Below are 18,261 nucleotides of genomic sequence, written 5' to 3' on the forward strand. Positions count from 1 at the left end.
AACGTCGGTGCAGGAAGGAGCTCTACGATATCACTGAGCCACCGATGCCCAACCGAGGCTCTTGGGGGAATGTAGATGGAAGCAATGCAAAGGTCCTTACCTTTGATTGTAACATGACATGCGACAACTTCAATACCTGGTATCGAGGGGAGGTTAATGCGATAGAAAGAATAGCACTTTTTGATCCCCAAAAGTACTCCTCCATAGGGATTATCTCGATCCAGACGAATAATGTTAAAATCGTGAAAGTTTAAGAATATTTCAGAAGTTAGCCAAGTTTCGCACAATGCAAATGCGTCACATTTCAGATTGTTTACTAGAAATTTAAATGAATCTATTTTTGGGATAATACTTCTGCAATTCCACTGTAAAACAGTGATTAGATCCGTGACCTCGGTGGATGATTTAGCCATCGAAAGATACAATCGCTGAAAGAAGGGGCCAATTTGCAGTCAACTGCTTCAAATATGTTTTTACTGTTGGCATGAAAGCAATTAAAATGCTTCTAAGAGGGTCTGAAATATTGAAAGTTGTAAAAATCCAGTCCACAACATCAGAGAACTTTATAAGTCCAGCACCTAGTTGGTTCTCTGGTGGATTTTCAGGGACGCTTGGGGATTTTTTAGTCCCTGGAAGCGGTGGGAATTCCATCTCGGAATTGAGTTTTCCGAGACCAGGAGCTTTTTGCTTCGGTGATTTTTCCCGATTCCCGTTAGCTGTAACTTTTCGAAGCCCTTCGGAAGACACCTTCGAACCCTTACTAGGTAGCTTATGAGAAGATTTATTCATTCTTTTCCTACAGCTACGAGGGACCGCTGAAGATGGACCTTCCAAAGGGTCGTCAGAATCGCTCTCGTCAGTTGACAAGCAGGCATATGGATTCGTTGCCTGTTTAGGAGGGGTGGCACTCTTAACCATCTCGGCAAAGGAACGCTTGGAGTGTTCCTTCAGGGAACGCTTCATCCGATCTCCTCGCAGTTTGTAAGCGGGACAGTCAGAGAGGTCATGCGGACCCTCCCTACAGTAGAGACACTTTTCAGCATCCTTACCGCAAGAGCCGTCCGCATGAGCTTCCCCACAGTTAGCACAACGTGGCTTATTGCTGCAATGGGTAGATGTATGCCCCAGTTGTTTGCAATTGGTACAATTCATTATCCGGGGTACAAATAAACGAACAGGCAAACGAACCCGGTCCAAGAGGATGTAGTTGGGCAATGCCGAGCCGGCGAAGGTCACACGATAAGAGTCTGATTGGGGATAAGACTTTGTTCCATCCCCGGCGATCGATACTGAATGCAATCGCTTGCAATCCAGTATCTTGACATTCTTAAGTGAGGGGTCTTTAAAACAACCCGCCCCGTACTTAAGAATATCCTCGCAAGTCAAACTCGAATCGGTGACCACACCGTCGATTTCGACTTCACGAGCTGGCACGTAGACGCGGTACTCCAGCGTAAAAGGATCATTTTGAACAAGCTCATTAGCCTGTTTTGAGCTGGTAAACAGGACCCTGAGCTTGTCTGGCCGTATTCTATCTATACTTTTTATGGTATTATATCGCGAATTCAGGTCCCGCGATATTTTTAAAATATTCAGTTTTTTTTCCTTTGATTTGGTCCGGAAATAGACCGCGTAAGGCCCGGCCGGTAGTGCGAGCCCATCAGGATAGCTCTTTATGCGGGACTTTTTACTGACAAGGGAAGTCTCCATTTGAACCTCGGGAGCGGGGGGGGCAGGTTTTAAATTAGACATAGCGGAACTACTTCCGCGCAAAAACAAATGATTCGGGGGGAAATATAATGGTCAAATAAAGAAATAAAAATAAACGAAGTAAAGGTACTTAACTAAGATCCAACGGGGGACACCAAGCTGGACTTCGTCGATCGGCGTATCGCCGCTTTGATGATGTGCAAAAAACCTCCGAGAGGAAAAGGCACACTTATTTATAATCCTCACACAATGGCCGCTTGTTTATAATCCTCACACTTGGCCTTGATCGGCGAAACAATAATCGGCTAACGGTACCGTTTCGATCGACCGCTCGCAATAAGGCACTGTTCTATTATATAATACGAAAAAAAACCTATCAGAGGAAAAAGCACTATTGTCTATCACACAATATCGTCCGACCACTTTATCACACACACACAACTGGTTTTCAATGCTTTCGCAGTAAATCCAAATCACGTCCGTTCGCTCGGAAGGTTGAAACGGCAATGATTATTATTATTATTATTATTATTAAAGTATGTTTAAAATTCAAATTACGTTAAGATTCACAATAGGCGTTCAGTCACCACACAAGTCCTGCTGTTTTCGTGATGTGGCTATGGAAATTGACACATCACTTGCTTTGGCAGTTATAGTCGATGTTAGTGGCAGTGCAAAGAAAATAAATGTAAACGTACTCACGGAATGATGTAGAAGCACGATATACCCAAGAAACCATCATCTGAAGTATAATGAAAGTAAATTTTGTACTTGAACAGCCGTCAGATATACTTAATATAATATTTGTTTGATAAATATTTTGTGAAATGTTGAAATGGTCTATTTGTATAAAGTTCATTCAATGTAGTTTTGCACAGCTACTTAGTTATGTATTAAATACGAATTCACATGTTGTTTTATTTATTCAATCTAAGATGCAATTTTAACAAATGTGAATTGTAGTACGAATGATTTTTTGCCTGAAATAGTAGTCAACATTTAATCGAACAATCATGTTGCCAAAAAGGAACCGTGCCAAAAACGAATCGAGAACAAAAAGTATGGTGAAGAGAACTGTATTCAATCCATCAATCACTCAGCAATGATTTTATTGAAAATTGTCTTTTATTTTGACTCCAAGCGTTGTGGTTTCCTAAACGTCATCTTCTCTGGAGGGTTCGATTATGAATGCCTCATTCGATCCCCTAGATACGTCATTGTCAATACGGTAGACGTGAATATAAAATTTTATTTTATTTTTTATTTTCATTTTATTGTTATTAATTCCATCTGACTAAAGTCTACATGAAATATAATCTTATATTATATGGTTACACTATTTTTAATACGTGTGATAAATCGGCAAGACGGTTCTCCGAATTCGAATAGTTCCTCAACATATGTAAAAGTACAAACCAGTGATGTAAACGGCTCATGATATCCAAAGTTAGTGCGATGGAAGCGAGGTACAAGAGAGATCTGGATGGTACTCGGATGTTCAATGATGACAATAGTTCAGAACTTGCAACGATCAACATAAGGTGTCATTCAGTAAAAACCATTCAAGCGAAGAGGTTGTGTTTCGATTGTACTGGCTCGTGAGTTAACGGCTGCTACCGAGACAATTCTAAGCTTCAGGTAGTTAAACTGCCCATAGCAAACGCAATATTCGGGGCGTTTCCCGACTGGAAAGCTAGCAACGAAGGCCATCCCGTTCATACGCACAGAGGTGTAGAAACACAGAGGTGCGAGAGCATAGAAGTGACGAGTCACAGAGGTGCCATCGCATAAAGGTGCGAAGACGAAGGGGTGCAAAGGCACAAAGGTGCTAAAGCAACCCAGTGCTGATCTACCAGGTACCAGAATTTGTACGCTGCGTAGGATCAAAAGAGACGGCATATATCGCGAGGTGCTACACTGCAAGCATCGCATTTGATCGCCACCAAGAGCAAAAGCACTGTACCTGGGGTCAGGTACAGGCAGCACAGCAAGTGCAGTGGTGTTCACAACGACGGCAGAGCAACTGAGATAGCAGTAAACGACAGAAGACTGCCAATTGGAAACAGCAGAAGACTGCCAATTGGAAACCGTTGGAAGAGCTTCACGTCGTTCTTCACGATAAAGGAACAGAGACAGCTACAAGGTAGATTTAATTTAATTTATTTTTTATTTCTTATATCTGAAATTTTACTAAAAATAAGTTTTTATTTTGGTATTATTAATTTACAAAAAAATTTAATGTAATGGATGATCTCATGGAAGATCATCCGAATCCGATTCCGGATACTAGTAAGAGTTTAAATACTCCGAGGGCTAAACATTATCCACAGGGTACCACTGGGCCATGGATAGTCTATCTTCGAAAAAAAGAAAAGATTTTAAATTTGAAGCAAATTACCAAGGATTTGACATCACATTTCTCTGAAGTTAAAGAAATATGTAAAGTTAATAGAGATAAAATTCGAGTTGTTATCAACGACTTGAAACAGGCGAACGAAATTGTAACCTGTAAATTATTTTCTGTTGAATATCGAGTTTACATTCCATCGAAGGAGGTGGAAATTGACGGTGTTGTGACTGAAGCAAGTCTGACGGCCGATGATTTACTTAAAAATGGAGTTGGTCGTTTTAAAAACTCCATGCTTGAGGGAGTTAAGATACTCGAGTGCAAGCAATTGTACTCAGCATCTATTGTCGATGGAAAAAAGTCGTATCGTCCCTCAGATTCGTTTCGTGTAACATTTGCCGGATCTGCGTTGCCTAGCCATGTCTATATCGATAAAATTCGTCTTCCTGTTCGGCTTTTCGTACCGCATGTTATGAATTGCACGAACTGTAAAAAATTCGGGCATACAGCTACTTACTGTAGTAATAAGTCCAAATGTATCAAATGTCAAGGGCCTCATAAGGATAATCTTTGCGATAAAGATGTTGAAAAATGTGTTTATTGTGGGGAGAGACCTCATGATGATCTTTCAGTATGCGCTGCATTTAAGTTGCGTAAAGACAAAATGAAGCTTTCTTTAAAAGCACGGTCTAAGCGTACATATGCAGAAATGCTTAAAACGGTCATACATGTCTCCCCCTTGGAAACCGAAAACGGTTTTTCAAATCTTATGGAGCCAGAGGAATCTGACTCCGACGGAAATAGTGAAGATACCTCGTTTGTCACTCCTCAAGGGTCTGTTAAGAGGAGATTAACAAACCACAAAATACCTAAAAAGACACCTAAAATTACATCTTCAAAAAAAGATCCCCGTGTTAAAGCTAAAAAGCCAAATTTAAAACCAAAAACTGTGCCTCCTGGTTTGTCAAATTCACAAACCAATCCAGGAACTAGCTCAAGAAAAGACAATAATCCAGTGGGCTCCGTTTCATATTCACCAACAGGATTACTTAAGTTTTCGGAAATTGTAGAATGGATTTTCGCAGCATTCAATATTTCTGAACCTCTAAAGACTATCATAACGGCATTCCTTCCAATAGCTAGAACTTTTTTGAAACAGTTATCAGCTCAATGGCCAGTTCTTTCAGGTTTTGTATCATTTGATGGATAATTTATCATCCGCCGCAAATGATTCAATCACTGTTCTGCAGTGGAATTGTCGAAGCATCATGCCAAAACTTGATTCATTTAAAGTTTTGTTGCATAGTCAAAAATGTGATGTATTTGCTTTATGCGAAACATGGCTTACATCAAACACAGCCTTAAATTTTAATGACTTTAACATTATACGTCTCGATAGAGACTCTCCGTATGGTGGAGTGCTTTTAGGAATTAAGAAATGTTATTCCTTTTATAGATTAAATATTCCTTCGACTTCTAGTATAGAAGTTGTTGCTTGTCAAATAAACATTAAAGGAAAGGACATTTGCATTGCTTCAGTATATATTCCTCCAAGAGCTCAAGTTGGACAACGACAGCTTAATAAAATTGTCGAAGCCCTTCCTGCTCCACGTTTGATTTTAGGAGATTTCAATTCGCACGGAATGATGTGGGGTTCCGTTTACAATGATAGCAGATCATCCTTAATATATAATATTTGCGACAATTTTAGCATGACGGTACTAAATATGGGTAGCATGACACGGATCCCAAGACCTCCTGCACGTCCAAGTGCATTAGACTTATCTCTTTGCTCGACTTCAATTCGACTAGATTGCACCTGGAAAGTATTTCCTGATTTACACGGTAGCGATCATTTACCAATCATCATCTCAATTAGCAGTAACAAAGGCATTGCTAATTCAGTTAATATTCCATATGATTTGACAAAAAATATTGATTGGATTAAATACCAAAGTAATATTTCAAGTGCCTTAACTTCAATGGAAGAGCTCCCCCCACTTGAAGAATATGACTTCCTCGTTTGTTCGATTCTGGAGGCCGCAGAACAAGCCCAAACCAAACGATTTCTTGGTCCATCGTCTAAAAGAAGGCCTCCAAACCCTTGGTGGGACAAAGAGTGCTCAGATGCTAAGCACGCGAAACAAAATGCCTTCAAGACGTTTTTAAAACGAGGAGGAGGAACTCCTCAGAATTTTGAAAAATTCTTGACTTTAGAAACCAAGTACAAGAGCATACTTCGGGCCAAGAAATGTAGCTATTGGAGACATTTTGTCGAAGGTTTGTCAAGAGAAACCTCAATGAGCACTCTTTGGAATACGGCCAGACGAATGAGGAATCGTAACGTAGGAAATGAGAGTGAGGAATACTCGAACCGATGGATATTTGATTTTGCGAGGAAAGTTTGTCCAGATTCTGTTCCTACGCGTAGCATTATTAGGGAATCCTTTTCAAATAATGATTCCATTGATAGCCCCTTTTCAATGATGGAATTTTCCATAGCACTCATGTCTTGTAACAATAACGCTCCTGGGTTGGACAGAATTAAATTCAACTTGGTGAAGAATCTGCCCGACCTCGCAAAAAGACGTTTGTTGGAATTGTTCAACAAGCTTCTTGAGCAAAATATTGTTCCACCTGACTGGAGGCAACTGAAAGTTATCGCCATTCAAAAGCCGGGGAAACCAGCTTCCAACCACAACTCATATAGACCCATCGCGATGTTGTCCTGCATCAGAAAATTGTTCGAAAAAATTATTCTACGACGTCTCGACACTTGGGTCGAGACGAACGGTTTGTTGTCCGATACTCAGTTTGGCTTCCGTAGAAATAAAGGGACGAATGATTGCCTTGCATTACTTTCGTCTGACATCCAAATTGCCTTCGCTCAAAAGCAACAAATGGCATCTGTATTTTTAGACATTAAAGGAGCATTTGATTCAGTTTCCATTGATGTTCTTTCAGACAAGCTTCACCAACATGGACTCCCAGCGGTTATAAATAATTATTTGCACAACCTTTTGTCAGAGAAACGCATGCATTTTTCACATGGCGATTTGGTAACATTCAGAATTAGCTACATGGGTCTACCGCAAGGCTCTTGCCTCAGTCCGCTCCTCTATAATTTTTACGTGAATGACATTGACAGCTGTCTAGTATCCCCATGTACACTAAGACAATTGGCAGATGATGGCGTAGTTTCAGTTACTGGACCCAAAGCTATTGATCTGCAAAAACCATTGCAAGATACCTTAGATAACTTGTCCGTTTGGGCTGTCCATCTGGGTATCGAATTCTCTGCGGAGAAAACAGAGCTGGTCGTCTTTTCAAGAAAGCATGATCCCGCGCAGCTTCAGCTTCATATGATGGGAAGAATGATCCAACAGGTTTTGACTTTCAAATACCTCGGGGTGTGGTTTGATTCCAAATGCACGTGGGGAGGACACATTAGGTTTCTGATAACAAAATGCCAACAAAGAGTAAATTTTCTTCGAACAATAACCGGATCTTGGTGGGGTGCTCATCCGGAAGATCTAATAAAATTGTATCAGACAACGATACTTTCAGTGATGGAATATGGATGCGTTTGCTTTCGTTCCGCTGCAAACTCTCATATTATCAAATTAGAGCGAATTCAATATCGTTGTTTGCGAATTGCTTTAGGGTGCATGCATTCGACACATACAATGAGTCTTGAAGTTCTGGCGGGAGTTCTTCCATTGAAGGATCGTTTTTGGGAGCTCTCGTCGCGACTGCTAATAAGATGCGAGGTACTGAATCCCCTAGTTATTAATAACTTCGAAAGGCTAGTTGAGCTTCAATCTCAAACAAGATTCATGACTGTATATTTTAACCATATGTCACAGGAAATCAACCCTTCAAGATATATTCCTATCCGTGTCAGCCTCCTAAATGTCCCTGACTCAACTTTATTTTTCGACACATCCATGCAGCGCGAAGTGCGTGGAACTCCGGAACACCTACGCTCGTTGGAAATCCCAAAAATATTTATAAGTAAGTTCAGGCATATTGACTCTGAGAAAATGTTTTACACGGACGGATCGCGAATTGAAGAAGCGACAGGGTTTGGTATGTTCAACAATAATGTTTCGGTCTCCTTTAGTCTTCAAGAACCTGCATCTGTTTATATAGCAGAGTTAGCAGCAGTTCATTATAGTTTGAGTGTAATCGTCACATTATCTCCAAACCATTATTTTCTTTTCACAGATAGTCTGAGTGCAATTGAAGCCATTCGCTCAAAGGCTGCTGGCAAAAATGAACCTTTTTTCTTGGGCAAAATAAAACAGTGCCTGAACGTCATATTGAATAATAATTATCAAATCACAATAGTTTGGGTCCCGGCTCATTGCTCCATTCCAGGCAATGAAAGAGCCGATATTTTAGCCAAACGTGGTGCTATTGAGGGTGAAATTTATGAGAGACCAATTGCTTTCAATGAATTCTATAGCGCGTCTCGCCAAAGAACACTTGCCAGCTGGCAAGCTTCTTGGGATAAAGATGATCTGGGTCGGTGGATGCACTCAATTATTCCTAAAATATCGACAAAGGCATGGTTCAGGGGATTGGATGTGAGTAGAGATTTCATTCGTGTGATGTCCAGACTCATGTCCAATCACTACACGTTAGATGCACATCTCCTTCGAATTGGACTTTCCGAGACTAATCATTGTGCTTGTGGCGAAGGTTACCGCGATATTGACCATGTTGTTTGGACATGCGTGGAGTATCGTGATGTCAGATCTCAACTAATAAATTCCTTGCGTACCCAAGGGAGACTATCCAATGTCCCAGTTCGCGACATTCTTGCTTGTCGTGACGTTCCTTACATGAAACTTCTTTATTATTTCATTAAGTCCATTGGAGTTCCAATTTAAATTTTATTTTATGTTAGATTGTTTTCTCTTCCATGAGTTCAACCAATAGCCAGCTATCTTATATTAAATAAAAGTGATGAACTGATACAAACAAACTTGAAATAGTTATAAGATCATGTTCAAAATAAATGTATTTCATTTAATGTAATTTATAATAGCAACTCGCTTGATAAAAACAGTGTTTAGATTAACTAATGAATACCAACATACTAATAGGATATTCGAAATGTATTAGGTTTAAAGTACTATGTATTGTAGATGCCACGGCGAAGAAAAACTTATGTATATTGCCTATGAAATAAACGTATTTATGAAAAAAAAAAAAAAAACATAAGGTGGGAGATTTATCGGGTCGCGCCATGGTAGGTTCCGCAGTGCATATCTGATGAACTTACGCTGTACATTTTCTATCCTCAAGCTCCAAGTCAATTGATTAGGATGCCAAACGATTGAAGCATTCTCCAGTATGGGCCGAACGAGTGAGCAGTAGAGTGCTTTCAAACAATAAGGATCCGAGAAGTTTTTCGATATCTTCGTAATAAACCCTAATTGTCGGTTAGCTTTTGCGATGACGGCAGATCGATGCATATTGAACGTGAGCTTTTCATCAAGCAGCACACCTAGATCACTAAATTGATGAGTTCTATGCAGGACGATACCATCAACAGCATAGTCGAATGTTAAAGGCTGTTTGATGCGGTAATAAGACATGACTACGCATTTGGAAACACTCACTGTCAGCTTGTTTCGATGACACCAGTCGACAAACTGATCCAATATTGCTTGAAGGCGAAAATAAGTTTTATACCGTTCATTTCTTATAGAATCTCGTTTTCTTTTGGTTTACACCAAAGCGAAGTTAACTTAATTAAGTTTTTAATTGTCGCGTCAAATTTCAAAATATAATCGTAATTAGAATGCCAATTTTTTTTCAAATAGTGCGCAGTTTCGTCTGTTAAGCTCCAAAAAAATTGGTCGGTTTAAATTAACAAAACAATTAGTGGAACAGTTAAAATCGAAAAATTTATTGAAACAACCTAACCCATTAGGAAATAACGAGTATCTTGTTTTGTTGTTTCAAGAAACAATATTTACAGTATCGAACCGAATTTTCTGTTGTCACTATTTCAGTGTAATAAATCGTTGTGATAAGCCCAATTTTAATAAGCTTCACTTTTTTCTATGAGTGTACAAATGTGAACGATGCTTGTTGTTGTCATGCTCCTAAGTTTAAAATGCTAAATGGACCAATTTTTATTTTTTTCGCAAATACAGCATAAATTGCTCTGGGTATGTTCAAATTCGCTGAATTTTATGTACTTTTCATAAAAATATGCATATGTAACATTCATATTGCATGCTGAGGGTTGATTTGTGTCCGTCCGACGATTTGGGTCGACATTTTTTCCATTTACAAAGACTCGAGAATTATGGAGAATTTATTGTGCGCATTATTATGTATCATCGCGTTTATTACCTTACCCTTGCCCATTATTAGGAACAAAACATGGCCATTTTGTAGTTTTACGTAAAAATTGTAATCGTTCATTTGATGATATTTTAAAGCAAAGTTTGAAGTTTCCGTAAACGTGTTTGTCGATCTTGAAAAAAGTATTATTTCATTCGTAATACTTTAAAAAGCTTAGGTGCGCACTAATCGCCACCTCCCTCTAAAGTTCTGTCCAGTTAGAATGCGGAATCACTTATTGGGCCGTATGAATAAAACGTACGTTCCTGTCAAAAGCAGAGACTTTACTACACAACAACGTTCGAACATGTAGTATTTACTACAATTTTTCGGTAGGTAGCTCCAGAGGTTGCTACTCGTGTGTTTGCTGATAAAGTGAAGTAGAAAATTAAAACCAAACCAAACGTGTTTTACTCTGTGGACTATGTTTTTGAGAAGATACTATAAACAACAGACTTTACTACATTTTATTCATACGGCCCATTGTGTTGAAGCGGCAAGGAAAGTGACTGCTTCAAAAATTCTTTTACAGCGGTTTAGGTGCCTAGGTGCCCACTTTCTTTGGTATAAATTTCACGAGAGGAGAGACTGCACACCCACTTTGATAATCCAACGTGACCGTCTATAAAAATCCCAAAAACGTTGGAAATCGTCAAATCAACCATGTATCACCTGCTTGAACGTTTCGGGGTGCGACAAAGTGCGGATCGAGTGCGTCAAGGTAAGCGTCGTATTTGGACATATGACCGCAAGATCCGTCAAAGTAAAGCCGGTATTATAAGATGATGAAATTGCACAAAAATACCTTGCTGCGTTTGCGAGCAGGATATCGTTCTTATCGGGCCAGCAAACAACCAAACAGAAAATTGAAGCTAAGCTTCGCCACCAAAACTAGAGCTCGGAATTTAAGATGCCTGCTCATCGCAATGAAACATACGTCAAAATGGATTTCGGACAGCTTCCTGGCCAAAAATTTTACATGGCGATGGTACTAGAAGGTCCTACGAAGTTTGAGTTTGATTTTATGGTCAAATTTGCCAAAAAACTGATGACTTGGCAAGGAATATGCAGCTGCGGAGCAAAGACCAATGTGATCGTGACGAATAAGACGATGGACTCGAAACTGTACAAGGAATAATACCTCAAAACCGCATACTAACTTAAAGCCCATATAAGTCCCGTGAACTTTTGGCTAGATTTGGCGAGTTTTTTATTTAATTTACGCGATGTTCGCGCAAAAAAAAGTTTTAGCATAATTAACGAAATCTTTGCGGTGTCCACTGTATCTCAGCGCAGACTAATCAAAAGTGAACAAATGAACGCAGCATAGTTAGAGAAGAAGTATTTCTGGACCCCAGAAACGTTGGGGCGTTGATTTTTTTAATTTTTTGTTTTAATTTTTGGTGGTTGTTTAAAGTGAAAACTACGATTTTTCACGAAAAAATTCGCCATTTTGTAGCTGTTAAATTTGGGCAGGTAACAAACAACGGATAGGAAAACGTTGGGGTCTGGTTTTTTATATGTACTAAATGTGTGCAGAAATTGAAGAAAATTGGTGCAGTAGTTTTCGAATGACGATGGACACAGACATTCATAACCTGCTTTCGAGAAAAATGCGTTTAAAGTTTTTTGTCTATAAAATTAATGGTAACAATTAATTACTCCAGTGTGCCCATAGGGTCTAAAATTTTCAAAAAATCACATTTTTATTTTATAATTTATTATCATGAAACATTTCAAGAATATTTTGTCAAGTTTTGAAGTCAATCGAAGTAGAAATCTTGGGCCTGTGCGACGAGCTCTTGCTTCTTCGCAGAATGAGATAACTATAGATAAAGGTCCATAACTTCCAGAGTTTCGTTCCAATAGGCCTGAAAATTTCACAGAATATTCTTGAAATGTTTTACTATAAGACAATATAAAGAAAATAATAAATGATTTTTCAAAAGTGTTAAACCCTACCGCCCCTTAATTTATGTACATAAACAAAACAATCTAACATGCTTCAGGGAATTGAATATTGTGAGATATACATCAATGAATTGTTTCGTTTCAAAGAATCTCAATAAGATTGTGGACATCCAAGAATTATCTGGAAAGCCAGTGTTGCATATAATCATTTTTATATGACTATTTAGCGCGGTACGCACTCGTAGTACTATTCACAGAAAACTGACATACTGTGATAAGAGCTGTAGAAGAACTTGCACATCCAAAACCTTCTTGGAAAAGGCCTTAAGGTCTACTAACGTAACCGACGCTACATCCAAAAACTACCTGAAATTCAGGCCTTAAGATCTACCAGTGTAACAAAGTGCATTACGACCTTATCGTTTTTGTTCGTGATGCCACATGCGATCAGTAAGACAATTGTGATTGCTCTAGGTCATCCAAAAACTACCTGGAGTTGTAGCTCTACGACTATGAGCAGCATAGAAAAACTATACATAAACTGTTGAATGTTCGTGTAGATCTTAAGACCTGTTTGCACTGAGATTCTTGGACGACTGGGAATATTCCGGGAAAAGGTCAAAATACACAAGTAAGCAGTATGTAGCTCTAGGACTATAAGCAGCATTGAAAAACTATACATAGCCTGCTGAATGCTTGAGTAGATCTTAAGATTTGCTTTCACCGAAGTTCTTGGATGACTAGGAACCTACCTGTAATAGCTATAAAGAGACAAGTAAGCATTGTGTAGCTCTAAAAGTATGAACCACAAACGAAACAGGCATTAGCCGTTGTAGTTCTTGCTGTGAAACAATGTAGTCCCTAGGGACAATACTCCAAGTAGTTCTTGGATCTTGGAACATCTCTTAAGCATTTCCATAGTCTCAGAACATACCCAGAGGGTCCTCAGGTGGTAAAGCATCGGACGTAGTAGGATTGTTCATGTTAATTACACAAAAATCAAATGAAATTTGAAACCCCTCTTTTTACGCAAAAAATTTGAAATGAAACGCGATGTTTTATTTAATTTACGCGAAATTTAATTTACGCCTCTGTGCGTAGATTGAAGTTCCAGTGTACCTTTGTTTTGATTTATTACTTGTACGTCAATTCGTTAACAATTTTCTCTACAAAAAAATACGGAATTGGGAAGGCAAATGATGCCCTAATGGTATTAACTAAATCAGGTAGATAATGGTGATAACACCCAACAATCGTAACAATTTAAATTTAATTCATATTCGGGTTTGATTTTGGGCAGGGTTTCTGGTTCCAATACCTGACCGGTTCCGAAATAGCGAAGTTAAATGAGCAAAAGTAATGGAAAACCTGACCGATATTTACAAGCTTAAATTAAAATCGAAGATATTGAACCATATGTTGTTATTGAATCATATTCGGATCAAGCTTCCAGTTCTGAAGTAATGGGGTGAAGTGTGCATAAAAATGAAACAAAAAAGTGCTGAAAGACCACAGAACCGATTTTCCCAAACTTACACTCCAATGAATGCTCTTATGATCGCATAACTTTCAAACGATTTTGTTTTTCGTGTCCGACTTCAAGTTTTCTAACACGGTGCTTAAGATTTTTTTTAATACGCAAGAGAAATGACATAGTGGATGTTGACAAAAATTGCTAAAATTGTGCGATTTTTTCGTAGGTAGAAAATATGGCTGGCATATGTGTATTATAGTGCCAATAATAAATGGTCGTTTTTTTCCTAAAGCAGTCATCTGTTGACGGCCAGGAAGTCGTCATGAAGTTCCGTTATTTCATTCCTTGCACTTCGGTAGAAAGAATATTTTGCAAATAGCATTACCTTTTCGTCTGTTTAGCGGCTCATGTTAAACCGTCAGGTGGCGTTCGCAGCTCCACATGAACTAATGAACTGATGAAACATTAAAAAATCGATTCGTGATTGAAGTAGATCTGTCTCAAATCTACATTTTTTTCACTTAGCTTGAAATTGGTTCTTAAAATGTAGTTTGAGTTTATTCATAACTCGAAATGTTCTTCAAAGCTGTGAATAAAGTTATGGAAAATCATTAGAGTTACTTTACGAATGCTCTGTACTCACCGTCTTGTCATCACGATTACTAAAGAGTAATAATACGGTGGATTTACGAAAAATACCCAGTTTTTAAACAACCCAGTGGTGTGAACGTGCCCTGCTCTTGTCGTTCGAATAATATTTTCTTGATTGAGTAAACTCTTGACACAGTTTTAGATAGATCCAATAATTTCTTGATTGATTCATATAATTCAAAATTGTGTGCTTTAATGGCTAACTTCTCACAATCGTCAACATTTTTGAATGCAAAAGTATCAGCAATCATATGCTGAGAATAGTTAGCGGTTAGAAAAATAGTGCTTTGTCGATTACGGCTCATATCATTATATCCCCGGAGCACAGGCTGTCATACATTTGTTCAACGAACCGAACGTAGCTTTCGAACGATAATAAGATTGTGGACATCTCAGAGCTCAGCTCAGAAAAAATTGAGCAGTTTGAAAAATGTTTACACATAATATTTTTTCTACCTAGTAGAACTGAGTTGAATGATATATAAGATTGAGAGTATCCGGAGCTCTGATCAAAGTTCGGGTTTTCCAATAATTTAGTATGCTTTTCTATTCAAAAGGGGAAATACAAACTATATCGTTCTTCTTGTTCCAACACTAACAATAAATAACTTCATTCCGATTTTACACACACACACACACACACACACACACACACACACACACACACACACACACACACACACACACACACACACACACACACAAACGGTTAACGTTTGGATTTGATTGAACGTTGCATTGTAATGTCTAGACGACATTAGGAAATGAGAAACAAAAATAACGTGATAGACCGTTTGTAGCATAACTTTTTTTTTCAAAAAAGCCAAATCACAAAACTCACACGAGCTAGGTGCAGTTGACTTAATTTTACTATCATATGAAAACAGACTATTTCGCGTTGCTGAAGAACAGCCAAACAAACTTCAAAAAATTAAAGAAAGCCACTTGGGAACACACTTTCCCTTCGAACTGAGAACGTCCATGTTGCCGTCTGTCTAATTAACTCTGCGTGCTGACCGTTGTTTGTAGTTTTGTGTAGCACCCACTAATGACAAGTCCCGGTTTAATTGAGTGTGTCGAAAACCTCCGTGGGAGGAGTATTGTTTGACGAAATATGGACCTCTCACATCTACAATTCTCGCACATGGTCTAGGGGAAACGTGAAGGAAATCGACTTCGCAACGGGTTACTAAATGGCCGACAGAACGGTTTAATTAGGGCTAGATTTCGGTGGAGGTCCAAAATTAACCATGTTGGAATGGTTTTGTTTCTCGTCGGCTGCTCATTTTTTGTTGTTGTTGCCGCTGCTGCTGTTGCAGCAGAAGTTCCTCTACGGGAAAGCAAGGTATTAGTACTCCCCCTTCTGCTCGCTCCGCTGATTCGAACTGGTCGAGGTTGCCCACGTTGATTGCGTGCTTTAATAATTTATACTTTTTGTATGGTTTAATATTCCTTTGTTTATGATTTATTTAACACGGAATTTTTTGCAGTTCGTTGTCAGAAGAGGTTAGTTTGTGATTTCCTCTTTCCGTTGACGAACTGAGTGTTTTTACATATTTGTTTTGATGTGGTATCCACAATTAATTAGCTATGTAAAGTTGACACTATTATATATATTCGATTGATTGGAGTTCCACAAATTCACATCATATAATTATGTCACTTTTTTTCGAACTTCATTCGACTATATGAGAAACCCACTTCGAGAACCATCACGAACAAGACTAAATCCGCAACATTTCTGACACCTTCCAGCTGCTGCTGCCTTGAACGAAAGCTTCGAAAATCAACTCCAGAATCTCCCAGCTCTTCCCAGCACAGTAAACAGATGATAATAATGGAAAAGAAGTAACTCCAACGCATCCGCCAAGGATGTATGCTAGGGAAGAAACCATAAATGATAACAATGATAGTAATTTTATTCCAACCTAAATTATTAAAATATTCAATTTTTTGCTAAATAAAAGCATACCATCTCTTCCATCCTAAATCGGCTGGGAGGGTTCGAAATAAGCTTGATGTTTGGTGAGAGGCGGTCGTCGTCGTCGTCGTCGTGGTAGAAGAATCCCGCACAATTTTAATAATGATGTTCTTCCTCAAACAACTGGATACACGACCAAACCCAATGTCAAGGTGAGTGAAACAGGGAGTGAACACGACGGCAAATTGCGGACCGGAAGCTGGACCGGCTTGATTTTCGGTTACTCTTTGTGTGAATAGTCCTGCGGTAATGGTTCTTAAATGAGATGCACCCCCGTTAGTTTAAGGTTTCAAGCTGTATAGCAAAATATTCTAATTCGTTTCGTAATGTTGTGTAAATTTCATTGCAGTTGTTTGTACTGGGAATATGTTTGGGAAAAATAAATATATACAGAGTCGAGTCGGCGAGTATGCTCTTATAAAAAGAACTGCTGCCGTTTAAATAATTTGGAACTTACTTTTCGTACTCTATGATTTGAAATTTACCTTACAGGTTATTATTTATATTTATTATTGCACTAGCTATAAGAATGCTGTTTGAAAGTAATAGAAAGTTTTGCATTGTTGAATTACTACCGATACTTTGTAGATTGTACCAGTCGGATCAAGAAAATTTCCTGAGTTCAAAATATGTACGATTTCCTACAAAAAGGCGCTTCTTCATTTCTTTGCTGGTATCATTGTTGATGATCACCAGAGAACCAAAATACACGAATTCATCAACCACCTCGATATCGTCACCGTCAACTAATATTCGTGGAGGTGGAATAGTGTTTCTTCTCTATAAACTCTCCGTCTCAGGTGTTTTAAATCCGACGCATTAATAGTTTGTCTGATCCGGCTAGCATCGGATTTCAGCCCGATGTATGTTTACATCAACATCTCAAAGCAAACTTTTGGAAGATCGTACCACTCATGTTCGTTTTTCGAATCACAGCAATATTGAACAAGAGAGTCGGTGGAATTACAGATTTGCTGCACTTATCCTAATGCGCGAATGTATGGCTCTGGAATTTCCATGTCAGCATAGAAATATTTTTTATGCTTCTCTACTTTGCTTTGGTTCACCTGAGCCGCATAGTTGCACAATTCTCTGCCAGTTGTAAATGTTGCAATAAATTTTTAGATAAAGTAGCTCTCTGTTTCCCTTGCTCATATTCGTGCACACTTTTCTGGGTGTACTTAAAATTTTTAACCAAATGACATCCTTTCCACTGCACTATGGTCCGAAACGGGAAATTAGCGTGACCAAAATATTATCACTATTAAATATTAGTTTTTTGTAGTTGGCGTCTTCACAAAAGTTGTTTGTAATCAAATGGCGCTCCTTCTGATGATAAAAATTACTAGGGTGGTCCTTATTTAGATTGGAATCTGAAATCTACCTTTCTTAATGGACAGACTTTTTTACATAAGATAGGTTAGATTTAGTAAACTTCCAATAAGTTTTTCCGAGACTTAAGGACGATTTACAATAAAATACCATAAAATTGAGGACATGGGGTAAAATAGTCATCAAAACGTTGCGTGCGGCCAGTGTAGGTTCTTCCATTCGAGTCTCTAGACTTTTTTACATAAGATTAGCTAGATTTAGCAAACTTGCAAGAAATTTTACCAAGATTTAAGGACGATTTACAGTAAGGATCTCATGAAATAGAGGAATTGGGGTAAAATAGCCAACAAAACGTTTCGTGCGGCTAGTGTGGGTTCTTCTAATCGATTCTCCAGACTTTTTTACATGAAAGTAGGCTATTCCAGAATATCGCACTAGACTTCTTTTCAAGTTACAGAGCGAATGTTATAGGAAACCCCAAAACTTTTGTAC

Source organism: Malaya genurostris, chromosome 3 (genome assembly GCF_030247185.1).
Source record: "Malaya genurostris strain Urasoe2022 chromosome 3, Malgen_1.1, whole genome shotgun sequence".
NCBI classification, from domain to species: Eukaryota; Metazoa; Arthropoda; class Insecta; order Diptera; family Culicidae; genus Malaya; species Malaya genurostris.